This window comes from Pseudophryne corroboree, chromosome 4 (genome assembly GCF_028390025.1).
Source record: "Pseudophryne corroboree isolate aPseCor3 chromosome 4, aPseCor3.hap2, whole genome shotgun sequence".
NCBI classification, from domain to species: Eukaryota; Metazoa; Chordata; class Amphibia; order Anura; family Myobatrachidae; genus Pseudophryne; species Pseudophryne corroboree.
In genome coordinates this window covers 218,910,364-218,934,204 of record NC_086447.1, presented here as the reverse complement: position 1 = coordinate 218,934,204, position 23,841 = coordinate 218,910,364, and the positions used below count along the sequence as shown (strand labels likewise).

The following is a 23,841-nucleotide window of genomic DNA, read 5'->3' as shown; positions in this document are numbered from 1 at the left end:
ACCGTTCTACCAAAGGGAAACAGAAGGGAAACAGAAGGAGACCAATCTAAGAAGAAAAAAAACAACCGAAAACTGAAGAACTAATTTAAACAAATGTGAGTCCACTTACTCTTTATATCATTCACCTTCTGATTGTTTAATCTGAGTAAATAACAGTGAACTACCTGACATGGACATTTAAAAAACCATCCATTTTACCAAGACATGCTTTTATTGTATTTTTTTTTTTTTATGCACAGCTGTACCAATGGAATTTTACCTTAAAACACTTAAAAGTCCTGTCTGAATTACCATTGCTTTTTATCCACACTCACATCCCCCAGGTGCTTTCAGTCCAAATCAATTTCTGCACCCATATTATCAACGCTTTTGATTAATTTCAAACTAAATTTACACCCATGATTGCGCTTACACTGCTTTACTCACCTCAATTTCTGCAAATCTCCTCTGATTCCCTTACAGCCTCCACTACTAGTTCCAGTTTCCCTCCACCTATTTACCTACTCCACACTATGGGGTAAATTTACTAAGATGGGAGTTCTATTTAAGATTGGATGTTGCCCAAAGCAACCAATCAGATTCTACTTCTCATTTATCTAGCACCTTCTACATCATAATACCTGGAATCTGATTGCTTGCTGTTGGCAACATCCCATCTTAAATAGGACTCCCATCTTAGTAAATTAACCCCTATGTCCATACCTCCCAACATGACCCTCTCCAGGAGGGACAGAATGCTCTGCTCCTGGACTTCCCTCTTAATGTATGATTGCCATCACCTGTGCTGAGACACCTTTCTTATCTATTAACCTGTTCAAAACAGGTGCCAGCAATCATAAATTAGGAGAAAAGTGCAGAAGCAGAGCATTGGAGAGGGTAATGTTGGGAGGTATGCTATGTCTAGGTTTTCCTCTACGCCCCCTTCACTCAGTGTCTACCTATTATGTACAGTATCTTACCTCCTGTTCCCACCATTATCCTTTCCCCCTAGTCTCCTATACCTCATCCTCTCTCCCCTCCTCTGTCTCCCCTCCACCCCTCTGTTTCCTATCCCCTCCTCTCCTGTTACCCCACTTTCATTCATCTCTGCTTCACCATGGTCCTACTACCCCACCACTCTGCCCTGCTCCCTCCCTCCTCTCCCTATCATCTCACCACACCCCCATCCACATCACGCTGAACTCCTTTCCTGCCTAACTACTGCAGTTTCTCTTCGTAGCTCATAAACCCGCACCATCACTACTCTCTCATCATCCCTGCCCTCCACATTAATCTCACCTCAACGCTACAGCAACCCTGATAACCTCATTCACATCTCTCCCACAAACTCATACCACCTATCCTGTGCCCTCTGGAATGCCGGAACTGTTTGTAACAAACTGGTCCCTACTCATGACATTTTCATCTCCAACTCCCTGCATCTACTAGCCATTACTGAACCTGGATTACCCCCTCTGACTACTTCTCCTGCGGCACTCCCTGCTGGTGGCCTCACATTCACACCTCGACCCGAGGGTCACCATGGAGGTGGTGTTGGGGTTCTTTTACCCTCTAGTTACTCCTACCAACTCATACCCCTAGAACCATCCCTTCTCTCATTTGAGGTCAATGCTGTATGCCTCTTCCAACCTGTCTATCTTAGAACTGTCATTTACTGCCCCCCCTGGCAGTGCCTCCAAATTCGACAACTTTGCTTCCTGGCTTCCACACTTCCGACATACCCTCCATTATCCTAGGAGATTTCAACATCCCTGTCGATATCCCCACAATATCCCCTGCCTCTAAACTTCTTAACCTCACATCTTCACTTAGTCTCTCCCAGTGGACCTCCTCACCCTCCCATGTGAATGGGAGCCAACTGGATCTGGTCTTCACTCACCATTGTAATATTTATGATTTCTCCAACTCCACATTTCTGACCACCACTTGCTCTCCTTTAACTTTTATGTCTCTGCTTACCCATCTCTATCTCCTAAGGCTACCATCACTAAGTGTAACATTGAGGTTATTGACTCCACATCCCTATCCTCCCTGTTTGAGTAACTTCTGTCTCCTATTTTCTCTCTCTCATGTCCTGAACAAGCCACTTCCCTATACAATGCATCCCTTACTACTGCTCTTGAATCTTCTACTTAGATCGGTCCTCTGCTTTTCTTAATCTATACTTCATCTCTTGGTAACCTTGGTAAACTAACCAGCCAATAGTAGTTACCAAACTGATAACTGCATCACTGTTGAGAACTCAACAATCAATCCTACCCCACACGCTCGCTGCCTAGGTGTCATACTTGACTCAGAACTGTCCTTTGTTCTCCACATTCAGTGTGTCTCAAAATCATGTTACATGCATCTAAAAACATATCCAAAATACGACCATACTGTCACAACTGAGGGCCTGAGCTGACGGGAGGCAGCCTCAGTTGTAGGGGCTGAGATGTACCGGAACCTGGGAGGTTGTATCAGACCCCTGGACATGTAAGTAACTTGAATAATAACTGCCCGAAGGCGTGACCACGACAACTTGGATAAAAGTCAATGATGTTTATTATGACAACTCCGCAACACAGCAGCAGTAAAAGAAAACGTAAAAGTCAGCAAAGAATAAATACAGTTCCTGGGTACTACAGGATGGCAGGAGCCACAGGGCACTGGTAGTGTGAGATAGTTCTTATGATCTTCTAGATGGAAAGTCCTTACCAGGCCCGACTGTAGCAATGGAGATAAGCCAGGATTGTGCCAGCTGGTGTTCCAGGAAAAGCTGGGTAGCTGAAGATGAAACAGCTGCTGTGGATACTGGCTGGAACCAGACTGTTGTTAGCACGGAGTGGATACTGGCTGGAACCAGTTAAATAATAAATGAACTTGGGAGCGATGAAATATGAACTGAAATGTAGAACTTGAGAGCGGAGAAATAATAATACCGGTGGAGAGTGGTAAAGTGTAGAAAGGACACCGGCCCTTTAAGGGAAGCTGTACTCTGCTGGAAGCTGAGCTGGAAGCAGGTAATGTTGTAGCTGGAAACAGATGAATCCACAATGGATTGGAGAGTCAGGCTACACCGCAGGTGGAATGCTGGTGCGGGTCTCTATGGTGGAAGTCTTGAGACAGGAGCTGGAACCTGGAAGACAATCACAGGAGAGAGACAAACAGGAACTAGGTTTGACAACCAAAGCACTGACGCCTTCCTTGCTCAGGCACAGTGTATTTATACCTGCAGCAAGGAAGGGATTGGCTAGGCAATTATGCAGATTATCAATACTGAGAACAGATTGGTGGAAATGATCAGCTGACAGAATCCAAGATGGCTGCGCCCATGCAGACACTTGGAGGGAAGTTTGGTTTGTAATCCATGTGGTAATGAAAACAGTAATGGCGGCGCCGGCCACCGGAGACAGGAGGCGCCAGGCTGACAGATGCACATCCAACCACGCGGACACAGCGGAGGCCGCGGCTGACGTAATCGCCACTCAGACACTCTGCATGCAGAAGTTCAGGGACGGCGGCGGAGGCCGCGGGAGACGCCATGCCAGGTGTAATATGGCGTTTACTGTGACAGCGTCCCAGAGTGACAGGAGAGGATACAGGAATGTACACATCAGGATAACAGATGGGATCCGGTCCTGGAGCGCTGAGCCAGCCTTAGGAGGCATCTGATGGGTAAGAAATGGCGTCCAGATACCCGGATCGTGACAGCACCCCCCCCTTTAGGAGTGGCCCCAGGACACTTCTTTGGCTTTTGAGGAAACTTGGAATGGAATCTCCGGACCAAGGCAGGAGCATGGACATCAGAAGCATTGGTCCATGAACGTTCCTCAGGACCATAACCCTTCCAGTCAATAAGATATTGTAGTTGACCGTAACGGTGACGTGAGTCCAGGATCTTGGCCACTTCATACTCAACGCCTCGTTGAGTTTGGACTTTCGGAGTTGGAGGAAGTGAGGAATGAAACCGATTCAAGATCAGCGGTTTCAACAGGGAAACATGGAATGTCCTGGGTATTTTTAAGAAGGGAGGCAACTGGAGTCTGTAAGCAACAGGATTGATGACTTGTTCAATCTTGAAAGGACCGATATAGCGAGGTGCAAACTTCATACTGGGAACTCTTAACCTCAAATTCTTCGTGGATAACCATACCCGATCACCCACCTTGAGAGCAGGAACTGCTCGACGCTTCTTATCCGCAAACTTCTTGTACCTGAACGATGCCTTGAGCAGAGCTGATCGTACGCTCTTCCAGATATTGGCAAATTGATGCAAGGTGATATCCACTGCGGGAACAGAAGTTGCTGGAAGCGGTTGGAACTCAGGGACTTTAGGGTGGAATCCAAAGTTAGTGAAGAATGGTGTTGAAGCAGATGAAGAATGATACTGGTTGTTATGACAGAACTCGGCCCAGGGAAGTAATTGAACCCAGTCATCTTGAGAGGAGGACACATAGATGCGGAGGAAGGCCTCCAAGTCCTGATTCACCCTCTCGGTTTGACCATTGGTCTGAGGATGGTAAGCCGTGGAAAACTTTAGCTTGACTTGGAGGACTTGACATAAACTTCGCCAGAATTTGGCTGTGAATTGAACTCCTCGATCTGAGATAATTTCTTCAGGAAGACCGTGGAGTCGGAAGATCTCTTGTATGAATACTTGAGCCAACTTGTAAGCTGACGGAAGACCGGTGAGAGGAATGAAGTGTGCCATCTTGGTGAACCGGTCAACTACCACCCAGATGGTATTGAACTTGTTGCACATGGGTAAGTCTGTAATGAAATCCATCGACAAGTGGGTCCATGGTCGACGGGGAACGGATAGTGGAACCAGTTGCCCCGCAGGCGACTGGCGGGATACTTTATGTTGGGCACACTTTGGGCAAGATGCAATAAACTCCAAGACGTCCTTTTTCAGAGTTGGCCACCAATAGGACCTAGAGATAAACTCCAGGGTTTTTTGGATACCTGTATGTCCGGCAAAACGGGAAGCATGGGCCCAATGCATGAGCTTCTTCCTTAGCATCGGCTTCACAAAACTTTTCCCTGATGGGGGCGTAGAGTCCATCCCTACCGTGGAGAATGCCAACGGATTTATAATAGGATGCTTGTCTGAAGACTCTGACTCATTTTCTTGCTCCCATGAGCGGGAAAGGGCATCGGCCTTGCGATTCTGAGAGCCCGGACAGAACTGGAGTTTAAAGTCGAACCTGGAAAAGAAAAGTGCCCATCTGGCCTGACGAGGGTTGAGACATTGTGCGCCCTTCAGGTATAAAAGGTTCTTGTGGTCTGTAAGTATGGTGATTGAATGAGAAGCTCCCTCCAACAGATACCTCCACTCTTCTAGAGCGAGCTTGATGGCTAGCAACTCCTGGTCGCCAATGGCATAGTTGCGCTCAGCTGGGGAGAACTTCCGGGAGAAGAAACTGCAAGGGTGTAAATGGCCATCTTTAGCCCTCTGAGATAACACCGCTCCTACTCCAACGGAGGAGGCATCCACCTCTAAGATGAAAGGAGAGTCGATGTCAGGCTGTTTCAGAACAGGCGCAGAGATGAACCTTTGTTTTAAAAGATGAAATGCTTGCATGGCTTCTTCAGACCACTTGGACGGGTTAGCACCCTTCTTAGTGAAAGCAGTAATAGGCGCCACAATGGTGGAAAAGTCTCGTATAAACTTTCGGTAATAGTTGGCGAACCCTAAGAACCTCTGGACCCCTTTGAGGGTTAAGGGTACCGGCCAATTTTGGATTGCTTGTAGTTTCTCAGGATCCATCTCTAGTCCGGAACCGGACACAATGTACCCTAGAAACGGAATGGACTTGACTTCAAAGACGCATTTTTCTAATTTGCAATAGAGATGATTGACACGGAGACGGGACAGAACCTCTTTAACCCAAAAACGATGTTCCTCTAAATCGTTGGCAAAAATGAGGATATCGTCTAGATAGACCACGACATGACGGTATAGAATGTCTCTGAAGATCTCATTGACAAAATGCTGGAAGACAGCTGGAGCATTGCTCAATCCGAAGGGCATGACGAGGTACTCATAATGTCCGTCACGGGTGTTAAAGGCGGTCTTCCACTCGTCACCCTCACGGATCCGGATGAGATTGTATGCACCTCGCAAGTCCAGCTTTGTAAAGATGGTAGCTCCGCTAACTCTGTCAAAGAGCTCAGTAATCAGGGGTAAAGGATAACGGTTCTTGATGGTAATGTCGTTCAAACCTCTGTAGTCGATGCACGGCCGCAGACCACCATCTTTCTTTTTTACAAAAAAGAAGCCTGCGCCGGCTGGAGAAGAAGAAGGTCGAATGAACCCCTTTGCTAGGTTCTCTTTAATATATTCCTCCATAGAATGCGTCTCAGGCAGAGACAACGGATAAGTTCGGCCTCGAGGTGGAACCTTCCCTGGAACGAGATCAATCGGACAGTCCCATTCTCTATGAGGAGGAAGGATATCAGCAGAAGCTTTACTGAACACATCCGTGAAATCTTGATATGGAGGAGGTGGAACATCAGACGACCTGGGGGAGGAAGAACAGACAGGCAATACTTTAAACAAACATGTCTCAGCACAGGAGGAACCCCATGCCAGAATTTGCGTAGTCGTCCAATCAATTGTAGGATTGTGAAGACGGAGCCATGGAAGGCCCAGGACCACAGGATGTGTGGCTCTTGGAATCACTAAAAAAGAAATAAGTTCGGAATGAAGAACTCCCACTCTCAGACGAACTGGTAGAGTCCTTAAAGAAATAACTGCATCAAAAATTTAGAAATGGACGAAGGAAGTCTCTCGGTGGGTAGGGACCACCGTTTAACATAGGCTTCGGTAATAAAGTTCCCAGCTGCTCCGGAATCAAGGAGGGCAATGACGTTCCGATAACGTTGAGCAACTTGAAGCGAGACTGGGAGATTACAATCTTGAGGAGATGGAGAGGAGATCATTACTCCTAGCCGGCCCTCTCCTTGGCGAGCTAGGATTTGGAGTTTCCCGGACGTTTGGGACAGGCATTAATGGTGTGAGACGGAGCTGCACAATAGAGACAGAGAAACTCGGAGAGACGTCTTCGGCGCTCAGCAGGAGTTAAACGGGAACGGCCAAGTTGCATGGGCTCATCTTTAGATGGTGACAGTTGACGAGGAGGAGGAGCAGAAGATTTTGGAGCAGATGATCTTCCACGCTCAGTTGCTCTCTCTCTGAAACGTAAATCAACTTTCGTGCAGAGTGAGATTAGCTCATCTAACTTAGAAGGTAAGTCTCTGGTAGCTAACTCATCTTTAATACGCTCAGATAAGCCATGCCAGAATGCAGCATACAGGGCCTCGTCGTTCCATGCCAGTTCGGATGCCAGGATCTGGAACTGTATCAGATATTGTCCTACAGTACGTGACCCCTGGCGTAAACGGAGAATCTCGGATGAAGCTGAGGTTACCCGGCCTGGCTCGTCGAAGATGCGCCTGAATGTTGACACGAAGGCAGTGTAGGAAGATAGCAGGGTGTCGGACCTCTCCCATAACGGTGATGCCCAATCAAGGGCTGAGCCACTGAGAAGAGAAATAATGTAGGCAATTTTTGTACGGTCACTGGGAAAATTGCCAGGTTGTAGCTCAAACTGAATCTCACACTGGTTGAGAAATCCCCTGCAAAATCTCGGAGATCCGTCAAATTTTGCTGGCGTTGGAAGATGAAGACGTGGAGCAGAAATGGGTAAGGTGGGTGGGGTTATAGCTGGAGTCACTGTGGTTGACGCACCAGACGCGCCTGATCCACGGAGAGTTGTCTGAATCCCATCCAGCCGAGTAAAGAGATCCTGGAGACAGCGGATGATGTGGCCCTGTGCAGCCTCCTGATGTTCTAATCGGGCTGCCAGTTCTTGCATCGGCCTGGCTGCTTGATCCTGGTCTCCGGCTGGATTCATTAGGTCAGTGCTTACTGTCACAACTGAGGGCCTGAGCTGACGGGAGGCAGCCTCAGTTGTAGGGGCTGAGATGTACCGGAACCTGGGAGGTTGTATCAGACCCCTGGACATGTAAGTAACATGAATAATAACTGCCCGAAGGCGTGACCACGACAACTTGGATAAAAGTCAATGATGTTTATTATGACAACTCCGCAACACAGCAGCAGTAAAAGAAAACGTAAAAGTCAGCAAAGAATAAATACAGTTCCTGGGTACTACAGGATGGCAGGAGCCACAGGGCACTGGTAGTGTGAGATAGTTCTTATGATCTTCTAGATGGAAAGTCCTTACCAGGCCCGACTGTAGCAATGGAGATAACCCAGGATTGTGCCAGCTGGTGTTCCAGGAAAAGCTGGGTTGCTGAAGATAAAACAGCTGCTGTGGATACTGGCTGGAACCAGACTGTTGTTAGCACGGAGTGGATACTGGCTGGAACCAGTTAAATAATAAATGAACTTGGGAGCGATGAAATATGAACTGAAATGTAGAACTTGAGAGCGGAGAAATAATAATACCGGTGGAGAGTGGTAAAGTGTAGAAAGGACACCGGCCCTTTAAGGGAAGCTGTACTCTGCTGGAAGCTGAGCTGGAAGCAGGTAATGTTGTAGCTGGAAACAGATGAATCCACAATGGATTGGAGAGTCAGGCTACACCGCAGGTGGAATGCTGGTGCGGGTCTCTATGGTGGAAGTCTTGAGACAGGAGCTGGAACCTGGAAGACAATCACAGGAGAGAGACAAACAGGAACTAGGTTTGACAACCAAAGCACTGACGCCTTCCTTGTTCAGGCACAGTGTATTTATACCTGCAGCAAGGAAGGGATTGGCTAGGCAATTATGCAGATTATCAATACTGAGAACAGATTGGTGGAAATGATCAGCTGACAGAATCCAAGATGGCTGCGCCCATGCAGACACTTGGAGGGAAGTTTGGTTTGTAATCCATGTGGTAATGAAAACAGTAATGGCGGCGCCAGCCACCGGAGACAGGAGGCGCCAGGCTGACAGATGCACATCCAACCACGCGGACACAGCGGAGGCCGCGGCTGACGTAATCGCCACTCAGACACTCTGCATGCAGAAGTTCAGGGACGGCGGCGGAGGCCGCGGGAGACGCCATGCCAGGTGTAATATGGCGTTTACTGTGACAGCGTCTGCAAAAACTCTAATCCATGCTCTCATTATCTCCAGCAATGATTATTGCAATAGTCCTCTTACTGGTCTTACCAAAAAAGACTCTCACCACTGCAATCCATTCTAAATGCAGCTGTGAGGTTGATCTTCCTCGCTAGACATTCATCATCTGCAGATCCACTCTGTCCGTCCCTCCACTGGTTACCTGTATTCTACCATTGAGCCAAACACCCTCTCCAACTACTGACCCATCTCTCTCCTTCCTTTTGCCTCCAAACTTCATGAGCGTATTGTTTACAACCACCTTACTTCCTTTCTTTCTTCCCACTCACTGTTTTACCCATTCCACTCTGGCTTCCATCCTCTCCACTGAAATTGCCCTCACAAAAGTCTGCAATGACCTCCATCCTGCAAATATAAGGCCCACTACTCTCTGTTTATTCTTCTTGACCTCTCTGCTGCTTTTTACACTGTGGACAACTCTCTCCTTCTGCAAATCCTTCACTCCATTGGTCTGCGTGAAACTGCCCTCTCTTGGCTATCCTCCTACCTCTCTGACCGTTCCTTCTCGGTCTCCTCTAATGGCTTCCCCCCTTCCACTAACTGTAGGTGCCCCTCAAGGTTCTGTTCTTGGTCCTCTCCTTTTCTCTCTCTATACTTCCTCTTTAGGAGAACTCATTAGCTCTTTTGACTTCCAATATCATCTCTATGCTGATTATACTCAAATGTACCTTTCCTCCCCGGACCTCTACCCTGCTCTCCTTACTTGTATCTTTAACTGTCTCTCTGCTATCTCTTCTTGGATGTCCTAGCGCTTTCTTAAAGTTAACATGTTTAAGACTGAGCTGATCATCTTCCCACCCTCCCGCATAACTTCACCTTATCTATTGATTGCACAACTGTCTACTCTAGCCCACAAGTGCGCTGTCTTGGAATAATCCATGAGTTCTCCCTGTCCTTCAAACCACACATTCAGCACCTCTCACAAACCTGTTGTTTTCACCTCAAAAATATTTCCAGGATCAGACCCTTTTCCACTCACTTTTCATCTTCAGACTCTACTACTGTAATCTCCTCCTGACTGGCATCCCTGATGAATGCCTCTCTCCACTCAAATATATCCTCAATGCTGCAGCCTGGCTCATCTTCATCACCAAACACACTATGTCCTCCTCCCCTGTCCTAAAAGCCCTTCACTGGCTTCCCTTCCCTTTCAGAATCCAATTCAAGCTTCTCACATCCGTCTGCAAAACCCTTACCCACTCCTCTCCTATTTACATCTCTTACCTTATCTCCCTTTACACTCCCAACTATCCTCTTGGTTCTGCTAATTCACGCTTCCGCTTCTGCCTACTGATTACTTCCTTCCACTCCTACCTCCAAGATTTTTCACATGCTGCTCTCTGGAATTTTCTTCCTCTCCCTCTCAGACTCTCCACCTCTCTACAAAACTTCAAACACCCATCTGTGTCACCCCTGTCTGTCTGCCCCTCCCCTTTAGAATGTAAGCTCTCACGAATAGGGTCCTCTTCCTTTATGTGCTTATTTTTTTCTTACTTTAATAATCTTTGACTGCACTAAGAGGCAAATTCAGTAAGGATTGCAAAAATTACAAATTAGCAAAAATTGTGAGCAAAAGCAAATTTCGAAAGCACGCCCAAACGGAAAAACTGCAACACTAATTTAATTTAACAAAAAGAAGGTGGCCTTGTGAAATGTGCAAATATTACGAAAACCATCCTAAGAATCGCAATTTTTGCATACATGTTTCTGATGTTGTATTTTTTGCTAACAACAGTGTTTTTCCCTTAAAAATTGCACAACCTACTTTCCTGCACCCAAATTAAAGAAACTACTCAACAATTGTAAATCAATTCAATCATCACTTAATTGGTCAAATGATCTTGTGGTAATTTAGCAATTATTATCTTAAAGACACCATAGTGTTTTTCTTCAAACATTGACTAATGCCCATAACTGTGTTCAAATATATTCCACTAGAGAGAGTGTGAATTCTAGCCTCTAAACCCTACACAACAGCAATTATTGGTTTATGTTTTAACAAACACACTTTTTTTGGAGTCAAAATATTTTAATTCGGAAACAACAGTAACATTTTTATAAAAATAAAATAAAAAAATAGAGGTTTTTTTTTATTGTGAAGTGGTCAAACATTACATATTATTGTTTCTTTGCTTTTATTTACATACCTTACTTTAAGGAATTATGTGTAAATATTTGTTTCAATAAGTATACAAATGGAGCTGAATTTGCAAAACTTGAAAATAAAAAGATGGTGTTGCTGTTCTTCAACATATGTTTATGTGTGTAGCGCACAAATAAAATGTAAAAAATAAGAAAATGTATGTGGGTATGTTTTGTTTAACAATAAAATGTTGGTTGTTTCAAAAAAAATGTTAGGAAGCTAAATGTCATTCAGCAGATACTACTAAGCAAAATGCTTGTAAAGGTTATTTTACTTTTGCTTCTATCAAATAGTGTGGTGTTCAAACCTTGATTGTTAGTAAGTGTAAACACAAATCGGTTAGTAACATATATGTTCACAATCAACATGTGTTACAGAGTTAAACAATACCTTACATGTTTCTAATTCCAATACAGCTGAATGAAGTGATTTGTGGTCTGAGGTGTGAGTTTCTTCAGCTGGGTGTAATGAAGCAATGATTGCAGTATACATGCAGTCTACAACTGAGGTCAGCTTGTGCAATTTTTAAAGTAGACCTGTAGTCATTCAGAAACTGTCACATCAGAAATGTGCGATCTGCTATAAAAAGTGCGAATGCACCACCCACCGACCATCAGCATATGCTCACAACACACCCCGCAACACGTCCCTGATCGTAGTTTTTGCGAGTCCAGCCCTTTAGTACGCCCCCTACACGCCTACTTTTCGTAGTGCATACGCAATTTTTGCTAAGTCTCAGAAATTGTTTTTTCTCTCTCAGTTTTTGTTATTTAAGTTGCAGAATTTGCGGTTTTACGCTTTTTTTGCTATTTTGCTGATTTGCGATCCTTGCTAAATTAGGCCCTCAGGGGGTCATTCCGAGTTGATTGTAGCTGTGCTAAATTTAGAACAGCTACGACCATTCACACTGACATGCGGGGGGACGCCCAGCACAGGGCTAGTCCGCCCCGCATGTCAGTGCCGCCCCCCCCCCCCCCTTCCACAGAAGTGCAAAGGCATCGCAAGCAACGATGGCTTTGCACTTCAAGAGTAGCTCCTGACCAGCGCAGCTTTAGCGTGCTAGCCGGGAGCTACACGTCTCTCCCCGGCCTGCAGCGGCTGCGTGTGACATCACGCAGCCGCCGCGGCCTGCCCCCCCCCCCAACCGCCCGGCCACGCCTGCATTGGCTGGACCGCGCCCCCTAAACAGCGGCATTACCAGCCCCTGCCCAGCGACCGCAACAATGGCTGGCATGCGCCGGCGCACTGCGGCGCCAGCACATGCGCAGTTCTGACCCGATTGCTGCGCTGCGAGAAACTGCAGCGAGCGATCAGGTTGGAATAACCTCCTAAATCCCTTGGTTTTCTGATACTTTTACTCTGCTGATGTAGCTATGTTTAGTTACCCTGTACTTGTCCTATACCATCTTCAACTGTAAGTCACTGTTTTTCCTGTATTGATTTTTGGTTTATAAACTCTGTAATTGGGCACTGCAGATTCCATGTGGCGCCATATAAAAAAAGGATAATAATAATAATAATCATCATCATATCCAGAAATCCAAGACTGTGTATAGGGTGGAGATCCCAGTACACCTGGACAGGGATAGAGCATATGCTTTGCGGCGGTGGCTCATGAAGGGTTACACCAAACTTGTACAGTTGTTGCCACACCAACTAAACTTCACCCACACCCTCAGTTCTGTCTGGACCGTCATGGATAATGCCTTCAGATATTTAAAAGGATGTTGGCACTGCTTATTGAAGTGTAGTGATGTTGACCTAAAACTAATGCCTAACGTTGTAGGTGCCTGCTGTATACTGCACAATGGGCCTAATTCAGACCTGATCGCTGCTGTGCGTTTTTGCACAGCAGCTGATCAGGTCTGAACTGCGCATGCGCAGGCGCCACAGTGCACAGGCGCTTGCCAGACAACCGATGGCCTTCTCAGCCAGACGATCGCTTCTGCCTGATTGACAGGCAGAGGCGGTCACTGGGTGGGAGGGGGCAGGCCGGCGGCGTATGGCCGCTGTTTTGGGGGCGTAGTTTGGGCTGCACAGACCGCGTGGGGGGCGGGCCGCAGTGGTTGCGTGACATCACATGCTGCCGCTGCAACCCGGACAGCAACGGGTAGCTCTCTGACAGCGCGCAGGAGTTGTGCAGGTAGGGAGCTACTCTTCAGGTACAAAAGCATCTGTACCTATGAGGTGAGGGAGGGGGGGGCAGACATGTGGGGCGTCCCCTCGCATGTCTGAGTAACCTATCATAGACGTCCAAAATTTTGCACGGCTACGATCAGGTCTGAATTAGGCCCAATAATTGTGAGATACATGAGCATTTTCTCCCTGAGTGGACTATGCAGGACACTGGAGAGCTGTACACTACACCTGTGTCTGTGCTGTATGAGGGGGACCAAGGTAACGCCAGTGCATAATGCATCCAGGAGACCCTGTTAGCAAACCTTCCCTCAATTTTATAGACGACATAAACAACTTTTGGGTTGAACTAATTTTGTTTATCTGCAATGATTTTTAATTTATTTGAAAATTTAAACATCTGTAAAAGTACACACAAGAACATTTTTTATATTTTTACAATACAATACCAAGGGCCAGAAAAGCAGGATCCCTTTCGCAAAGGTGTTTACATTGTTAACATATTACCACCAAAATTGACCTATAATTAAGTACTTTTGATTGGGTTACAGGTGGCTTCCTCTGAACCATTTTAAATATACAAGTGCAAGGGTGATATAGTGTTCACTGTATGTACAGGGTGTTGTTTAGTGAGGAGGACATATTTTCTAAAACATACATCGCACAAGACAAGCAATATGCCTCCCCGGTAATCATGACTCTGCACCCAGAGTGAACACTGTGGGCCCTGTTCAGAGATGAATGCTGATTTGGCTGCATCTCAGTTTGCCGAACATTGGTCATTCACATCATATCCCCAAAGGATGCGTCCACAAGATGATTAACAGCGGCAGGCGTTGGGTGGGTGGCAACGCGGTGTTGCGGGGGCGTGGCAGGCAAAACAGGGCTGTGTTAGGAGCATTTTTGGGGCAGCTCAGTGACATCACATTCAGCCACTCCAAGAACAAAAATGGCGCTGGACCAGACAGAGGTCAACCGTAAATCAATATGTCCACAAATAAATAGCGGATGCATTGCGGGTGGCACCACCACACACATACTGGACGGCCTTGCCCTGTACTGGGCAGCCCCAGCATGTGAATAGATGGACGCATATCCAGCACCGCTGCATTGTGAGGCAGAGCAGTGACAGTATGTCCCACAACCTCCCAACCACCCATTGCCTACGGGTGGAACAGTGGGACGGTCCTCAAATTGTGGGACTGGCCTGTTAAAAACAAGATGGTTGGGAGGTTTGCTATATCACGTGCAACAATTTTGAAATAAACATATATTTAGATATAAAAAACACTAGGTAGAAAAACTTAAGATGCTATATAGAGTAAAAAAAAAATACTATCCTATTGAAAATATAAACGTGTAATAAGCCAAACAATTTTTTTTGTTGTTGCACTTTTTTGTTGGCGGATCAGACTGACATATTGGGCACATCATCTTGTGTGTACCCAATATGTCACTGATGATGCGCGCTTCCGCACATCGTCAGTGACATGCAGGATCAATGGGCAACATTGCTAGCAAGAGCCATACTGCTGAATTCAGTATGGCCCCCGTCGTCGAGTCTGGCATCGGCAAGTATGTATGCACTTGGTGATGCCAGTACCCCTGCCGGGTCCCGTTGCTCACCATGTCGCTGGGTACACACATTGGGGGTCATTCCGAGTTGATCGCTCGCTGGCTATTTTCGCAGCGCAGTGATCAGGTGAAAAAATGGCATTTATGTGTTTATGTGTATGGGCTGCAATGTGCACGCTCGATGTACGGGTACAAAGCTCTTTGTGGTTGTGCTCAGGTTCTAGCGAAGTTTTCAGTCGCACTGACGGCCGCAAGAAGATTGACAGGAAGGGGGCGTTTCTGGGTGTCAACTGACCGTTTTCAGTGAGTGTTTGCAAAAACGCAGGTGTGTCTGAAAAAACGCAGGCGTGGCTGGGCGTTCGCTGGGCGGGTGTATGACATCAAATCCGGACACAAATAGGCTGAAGTGATCTCAAGCACTGAGTAGGTTCAGAGCTACTCAGAACCTGCACAAACTGTTTTTGCAGAGCTCGGCTGCACATGCGTTCGCACTTCTGCTAAGCTAAAATACACACCCAGTGGGCGGCGGCATAGCGTTTGCACGGCTGCTAAAAACTGCTAGCAAGCGTTCAACTCGGAATGACCCTCATAGTGTAGTGTGTACTCAGCTTAAGGCTAATCAGAATGGGCGAAACATCTCCACTACCGTGGCCAGTAAATCTGACATGCCCCTTTTCGAGAATACTGCCTAAAAATGGCCGCAAGCTGTGATATCCAAGGCACTGCAACTGCATGCCTAGTTTAAAAAAATAAATAAATATAGGCCTAGCATCCACCTTTAATCAGCCCCTCTGTCTCCTGGTTTTAATAACTGAGTTGTTAAAATAGGGAATTTTGCTACTTTCAAAGCAAATTGCCAACAGCTTCTTGTCCACACTATTTCCCAGCTGTGTCCTTTTGCAAGAGGACAGCTTCAAGTCCAACTGAAGTGGCGTCCACTCCTACAAAGAAAGGCTGGTCAGGATCTGGTTGTCTTAGAATGGGTCCTAAAGTAACTGTATAATGGGTGCTGTTTAAAACAAGAGAATGGCAGCTTCAGGAGGCCAAACCTTGATCATTTGTGATTTCCCAATAACTGCTTTTGTTGGACACACTACGGATGAATATTCTTGATAAACTGAATCCCAGAAATTACTGAATTCCTTTCAATCCAGAAGAATGAGGCCAATTACAATAGCCGAGAGCTTCTCAGGATCAATTGGTAGACTGGACCCAGTCATAGTGTAACCCAAAACTGCAATCACCTGCAAAAAAATGCATTTCCCCAACTTACAGTATAGCTGGTATGCCTGAAAACGGACAAGATTCTACTCACATGTTTGCACTTTGCATTGGAATGTTAAATGTTTAGTAAAGATCAGAATGTCACCTTCTTCTGGGCTCAACATGGCGGCACGCCTTGACGCAGCAGCTTTGAGCTCCTGTACTTGCACTGTTACAACGAAGATTTACATCTATTTTATGTTGATAAGCATGTTGGGCAGCGGAAAGTCGAGGATTGCTTACCAACGGGAGGTCTTGCTGGGATTGCGGTGCAGTGGCGCGTTGTCGGGAGCCCTGTATGATGGGGCGGAAGCGGCTCATCACGCCAGAGTTGGAGCAAGGGCTGATGGTATCGCTGACCCTGCTGATGCTGCGGGAAGCGGCTATGTGCTTCCGGACGCGGTTGCTGTCCAGGAGCGGCTGGTTTCCCCTGTCCATGGGGTTGGGCAAGAGCTACAGCTGCCAGAGCCGGCTACCAGCGGCCAGGAAAGGGGAGGAAATCGCAGCCACTACCATTACTGCTACTACAGAAGAGCTGGTCAAGGTTCAAGGTCCAGGGGATCTCGCTGGTGGTCTGACTTTCTGGATAGCTGGAAACGGTGCCCAACAAAGAGAAAGGTGGCAGAAGCATGGAAAGAGGTCTGAAGTTAAAGTAAGACTACAGCTCTGCCCCTTGAAGCCTCCTTTGTCCAGTTTATTCCTGGCAAATGTTCAATCTCTACCCAGTAAATTGGATGACATTCAAATGGAAGTAGCTAATAAGCGTTGCTTGAGAAATGTTTCTCTTATAATTTTTACTGAAATATGGTTGAATGATACCATCCCCGATATTGCATTGGGTCTCATGGATAGGACTTTGTTTAGAGCGGATAGGACTAGTGCATCAGGAAACATTAGTGGTGGCGGGGTTTGCCTCTATGTGAATAATTTGTGGTGTTCAAATGCTGCCCTGATTGAAAGTTATTGCTCTGAGGACTTCCAATACTTGTTGATTAAATGCAGGCCTATTTACCTAGAGAATATTCAATTGTTATAGTGATGTCTGTTTATATCTGTCCACAGGCTGATGTGGACTCTGCACTTGACACTTTATATGACATTTTAGTCGGATTGTAGACCAAATACTGTATGTGGACGCTGCTCTTATTATAGCAGGTGATTTTAATCGGTCTGATCTACAATTGGTGTTACCGAAATTTTATAAATATGTTCATGTGCCTACACGTGGTGGTAACATTTTGGATCAAGTCTATACTAACATGGACCTTGCTTATGAGACTGTTGTTCTTCCACATATTGGGAAATCGGACCATGTTTCCCTATTTTTGATCCCTATGTATAAATCCTTGGTTAGACGTGTTAGGCCTCCCAAAAGATCTGTCCTTGCATGGCCAGACACTGCTGTGGAGAGGTTACAGGACACCTTAGCATTTACAAATTGGTAGTTGCTAATTGAGGAGTCCGTGACGGGTGGGTCTATAGATATCGATCTTTTAGCGACCATGGTAATAGGGTACATAAGCTGCTGTGTAGAGAGTGTAACGTTAAAGCGAAGTTTTAAAGTTTCTGCAAACGAGAAACACTGAGGTGTGTTCCCTAATAAGGGCTCGGGATAGGGCTTTCAAAATGAAGGATAGAGTTGTATATACAGTAGCTAGGGCTGATTTGAGGAGAGGGATTAAAAAGGCAAAAATTTCGTTTTCTAAAAGCGTGGCGGACAAGCTCAAACAGTGCAATGATTCTAGGAGTATGTGGCAGAACTTGCAAGATATTACCGATTATATACCTAAAAGATGGAGTCTATTGTAGCAAATAGTACTCTGGTGGAAGATCTAAATGTTTTTTATTCCAGATTTGATAAGAATAACTTGACTACTGTCAAAGCTGTTGAGACTAGACCAGGTGAGGTTCCTATAGAACAGGGGTGGGGAACCTTTTTTCTACCAAGGGCCATTTGGATATTTATAAAATCCTTTGGGGGCCATACAAAAATTATCAATTTAAAAATGAGCCTGCCCCCAGTAGATATGCCCCCGGTATTTAAGCCCCCAGTAGATATGCCCCCAGTCAGTAGTTATGCCCCCAGTCAATAGTAATGCCCCCAGTCAATAGTTATGCCCCCAGTAGATATACCCCCAGTCAGTTGTTATGCCCCAGTAGATATGCCCCCAGTAAGTATACCCCCAGTCACTTGTTATGTCCCATTAGATATGCCCCGTCACTTGTTATGCCCCATTAGATATGCCACCAGTCAGTTGTTATGCCCCATTAGATATGCCCTCTAGTAGCAAATCTTACACACACACAAATTAAAAAAACAAAACACTATACTCACCAGCCCCGCTCCTGCTTCTGGACCGTTGCCCTCCGCCTGGCCGCTCGCTCCTCAGAACTATGGGAGAGAAGTCATGACATCTCTCCCATAACACCGCACAGCAGCACATGCACACTGCCAGAGCCGGAAACGGGAACTCAGGAGTGAGCTCCTGCCTCCGGCTGCTACTGAGGTTAAGAAGCTGGGCGCCCACTAGTAACAAAATCTCAGCGGGCGCCCAGCTAGGTGAGCCTGGCCGAGCCGGATCAAGTGGCTCTGCAGGCCTTATACGGCCCTCGGGCCTGAAGTTCCCCGTCCCTGCTATAGTACTAGATGAACAAGATGTTTTGAAGTGCCTACGATGTGTCAGCATAGGTAAAACAGCTGGTCCAGACGGGATTCAAGGAAAAATTCTCAGAGAGTGTAGCGATCAATTAGCTAGGATTTTTACGTTGTTATTTAATATTTCACTACAGGTCTGTATAATTCCTAAATGTTTTAAATCTACGACAATTATTCCTGTACCCAAAAAGAATGTGCCTAAATGTCTAGATGACTATCGCCCTATTACATTGACATTGTTTGTTATGAAGTGCTTAGAACACCTGATGCTAAGTCATATTAAATCTTGTTTTTCTGCCAATTTTGATCCCGTTCAATTTGCCTATAGGGAGAACCGTTCTATAGACGATGCAGTTTTGACTGTCTTACACCAGGCGCAGAACCACTTAGAAAAGAAGGGGACATATGTCAGAATTTTATTTGTGGATTTTAGTTCTGCGTTTAATACTATAATACCAGTATCCTTGTTTTTTAAGCTTTTAAATCTAGGCTTAAACGGGTCTAGGTGCAATTGGATTTTATATTTTTTGACTGACCGGTCTCAAGTAGTTAAGTTACGAAAATCTGTGTCTAGTGAGGTTCAGGTAAAAACTGGTGTACCACAGGACAATACACAATGGCCCTCATTCCGAGTTGTTCGCTCGGTATTTTTCATCGCATCGCAGTGAAAATCCGCGTAGTACGCATGCGCAATGTTCGCACTGCGACTGCGCCAAGTAACTTTACTATGAAGAAAGTATTTTTACTCACGGCTTTTTCTTCGCTCCGGCGATCGTAATGTGATTGACAGGAAATGGGTGTTACTGGGCGGAAACACGGCGTTTCAGGGGCGTGTGGCTGAAAACGCTACCGTTTCCGGAAAAAACGCAGGAGTGGCCGGGGAAACGGTGGGAGTGCCTGGCCGAACGCTGGGTGTGTTTGTGACGTCAACCAGGAACGACAAGCACTGAAATGATCGCACAGGCAGAGTAAGTCTGGAGCTACTCTGAAACTGCTAAGTAGTTAGTAATCGCAATATTGCGAATACATCGGTCGCAATTTTAAGAAGCTAAGATACACTCCCAGTAGGCGGCGGCTTAGCGTGTGTAACTCTGCTAAATTCGCCTTGCGACCGATCAACTCGGAATGAGGGCCCATGTTAGCAACTATGCGCACCCTCATAGATACAGGGGGAAATTATATGTGTAAATAAATAAATACCAGGTAAATAATTTTGGCAGATATGAAAAGGGTGAAATTTACATATGTAAATAGATATACTTTGAAGTCCAGAAAGTTACTGTTACTTTGCTTTACAAGTTCCAATTCTCCAGAAACACTGATTGGAAGTCTAATAACCATCCAAATCCATTCTTGTTGGCAAAAAAAGACTTTTCTCTCTCCTGAAAGAGTATTTACTCCGTGTTGACCCAAAATGTAAAAATAGAGGAGGTGTATATAGTGAAGTACAATTTTAATATTTCAAAAGACAAATGACATTAAAAATGGTATCCGGACTCCAGGTCGACAGCAAAAAGGTTGACACACCTTAGGTCGATGCCAATTGGTCGACACACCTTAGGTCGACATGGACAAAAGGTCGACGTGGACAAAAGGTCGACAGGAACAAGGTCGACATGGAAAAAGGTCGACATGAGTTTTTTACGATTTTTTTCTTTTTTGGAACCTTTTCATACTTAACGATCCACGTGGACTACGATTGGAACGGTAATCTATGCCGAGCGAAGCGGTAGCGGAGCGAAGGCACCATGCCCGAAGCATGGCGAGCGAAGCGAGCCATGCGAGGGGACGCGGTGCACTAAATGGGGTTCCCGGTCACTCTACGAAGAAAACGACACCAAAAAAACATAAAAAACTCATGTCGACCCTTTTCCATGTCGACCTTGTTCCTGTCGACCATTTGTCCATGTCGACCTAAGATATGTCGACCAATTGGCGTCGACCTAAGGTGTGTTGACCTTTTTGCTGTCGACCCTGAGTCCCAGACCCTTAAAAATGGTAACAATGCACAGAATTCCACCATAAGTCAGGCTCAGAAGCGTACCAGATTCAAAGAGGTATCATTTCATGCCTACCCAAACAAGCATAGTCATATCATACGGGTACCTCCCGGGTTTCTTTGGTGCCGTGTTCGTCCCTGGACCTGCAGTGTCCAATTCGGTAACCTGGTCTGCCGCAGTCTCCCTGATCAGCTCACCAACGCGTTTCTGCTCCACTAGGAGCCTTTATCAAGGTACCACAGGGATGTGTCCTGAGCCCATTATTGTATTCCTTATTTACGCATGATTGTTTTTCAGCCTCTGAATTTGTTAAGGTGGTGAAATGTGCTGATGACACAGCTGTTGTCGGTCTGATAAATAAAAACAATGAGGAAGCTTATAGGCATGAGGTTTTAAACTTATTAGAATGGAGTAAAAAAAATAGTTTGCTCCTAAATGCAACCAAAACGAAGGAATTGGTAATGATTTTAGATGAGGCAGCTGAAGACCTTTACTTCCTGTATTTCTGGACGGTAAGCCAATTAAGGAGGTGGACTCATTTACATTTCTGGGCATGTATATTGCTAGTGACTTTACTTGGTCCTTAAATTGTACTTTACTATTTAAAGAGACTTAAGGCTGTATGCCTGAGTACGAACATGTTAGTTAAGTTCTATCAAAGCATAGTAGAGAGTGTTCTGACTTATGGGATCATAGTATGGGTTGGGAACTGTACTGTAGCTGAGCAGATTGCCCTAGAAAGTGTGGTTAGGACTTCTAGTAGGATTTTTGGGACGTCCCTGCCTTGTATGAAGGATCTCTATGTAAACAGAGTGTTAAAAAGAGTCAGATGCATAATAGCTGAACCTAGTCATCCAAATCACTTGGTCTTTGAAAGACTGCTGCCCCAAAAACAATTTAGGAGTGTACGTGTGTACACTAAGCATATGCTTAATAGTTCTTTTTCCAACAGATGTTCGTTTGCTAAATGGTCAAAAGGAACAGGGTTAATTTTAAATTAAATATGTTTATTGCTTGCTCCACAGTACAGGGTGCTCATACGTTAATTTCATTGAAATTTCATGGTTGTCTTGTTAATGTCAAATAAAGTATTGTGGGTAGACCATGACATATTTATACAGGAAATCCCGGAATATGCTATCCTTAAATTTTTGTAAAACAGCTTTTGCGTTACCTAATCCAAAAGGCATAACTAAATATTTGTAGTGCCCATCACGGGTGTTAAAGGCTGACTTCCATTCATCTTCGGAACTGATTCTTATTAAATAGTAGGCACTATGTAGATCTAACTTAGAAAAGATTCTAGCCCCCTTAATTTGACCCAAAAGCTCAGAGCTTTGGGGTAGAGTTGACTTTGATTCTCTGATGGACCCTCGAGGTTCTCCTGTATATACACAGCTACCACTTGAGTCTCAGGAAGCAAAAAGTGGAAGATTTTTCCTTGAGGGGGCATTTTCCTAGGTAACAAATCAATGGGGCAATCCCATGTTCCTTATACAGTTAGGATCTCTGCAGCTTTCTGCTAAATACATCACTAAATGACTGCTAAGGGAACGTCATGGAGTCGACTTGAGTGATCGCAGCAGTTTGAATAACTCAGTGGAGGAATTATTGCTGACAAACAATTCTGATGACTGTGAGGTCCCCAAGACAGCTTTGGGGTTTACTCCAATCTAGGGCGTGTAAGAGTAGCCAGGAGAGACCCAAGGTAAGTTGGAATGTACTTGATAAATGCTACCTCAAAGCTGATTGATTGTGATGGACAACTTGTATACTTCTCCACTCTTAACTGCTTCATACATCTCCCCCTTACTTTGTTACAGGTTCACAGAGATGAAAATAAATACATACTAGCTGATTTTCACAGTTGTGAATATAAATGAGTGTTAAAAATTTGGTAAATCTAAAGAGATGTAAAATTGAGACGTCTTAATGTAAGTAAATTTTCTTGATGTTACCAGAGGAGCACCCGTAGCAGATACGGTAAAAAGTGACAGGACTTTTTTTGTAGTTTATTAAATTCTACCCACTGGAGCTGCAATCCAAATTTTGATCTGATTGTCCATTTGGGCATAATCGTTCCCGCAACGTAAACCACGCATCAGTAAGGATATCATTATATCAACCCCCTTTTCATCCCCTTAGGGGAGGTTTATTAACATTCCAATTACTTAGTTTTCCTATTTCCTGCCTGATGAATACCTATTTTAAATTTCAGCTTCCTAACATATCGGGAAGTAAGAGAATGTGAGTGCGATGTGTGAGTGAGTGAGTGAGTGAGTGAGTGAGTGAGTGAGTGAGTGAGTGAGGGCTTTCACACACACACACACACACACACACACACACACACACACACACACACATTCATGAATTGTTCACATTGAAATAGTCAATTGAATTTATTAAAAGAACGTTTCACTGGATAGATAGAAAACACATACACAGTTGGGTCCATCAGTATTTGGGCCGCATATTTAGGCTTGTCATAGAAAATGGTGACCAGGGAGCACTAGGTTCCAATTACTGGTCTTTCACTTCATAGCTGTAGAGTCCACTGATGTTATCTGTCTGGGGAAGAAAGGCAAATGTAAAATATTAACGGAAAGGCAAGAGATGAAAAAATAAGATTTTAAACCTACCGGTAAATCTTTTTCTCCTAGTCTGTAGAGGATGCTGGGGACTCCGTAAGGACCATGGGGGTATAGACGGGCTCCGCAGGAGACATGGGCACTATAAAGAACTTTAGATGGGTGTGCACTGGCTCCTCCCTCTATGCCCCTCCTCCAGACCTCAGTTAGAGAACTGTGCCCAGAGGAGACGGACAGTACGAGGAAAGGATTTTTCTTAATCTAAGGGCAAGATTCATACCAGCCCACACCATCCACACCATATAACCTGGAATATACGCAACCAGTCAACAGTAAGAACA

At 45.3% G+C, this 23,841-nt stretch overlaps 1 long non-coding RNA gene across 2 annotated transcripts in view; it reads right to left on the bottom strand.

Annotated features, from left to right (window-relative positions):
• The window catches only part of LOC134911281 (uncharacterized), an 87,854-nt gene extending 64,379 nt beyond the window's left edge, over window positions 1-23,475 (bottom strand). For both annotated transcript variants that reach the window (XR_010176446.1, XR_010176445.1), the window contains exons 1-2: window positions 23,354-23,475; window positions 21,019-21,262 (exon numbers count right to left, since the gene is read on the bottom strand). This is a non-coding gene — a long non-coding RNA (uncharacterized LOC134911281). The remainder of the gene's footprint in view (window positions 1-21,018; window positions 21,263-23,353) is intronic.
• Window positions 23,476-23,841: the final 366 nt, after the last annotated feature.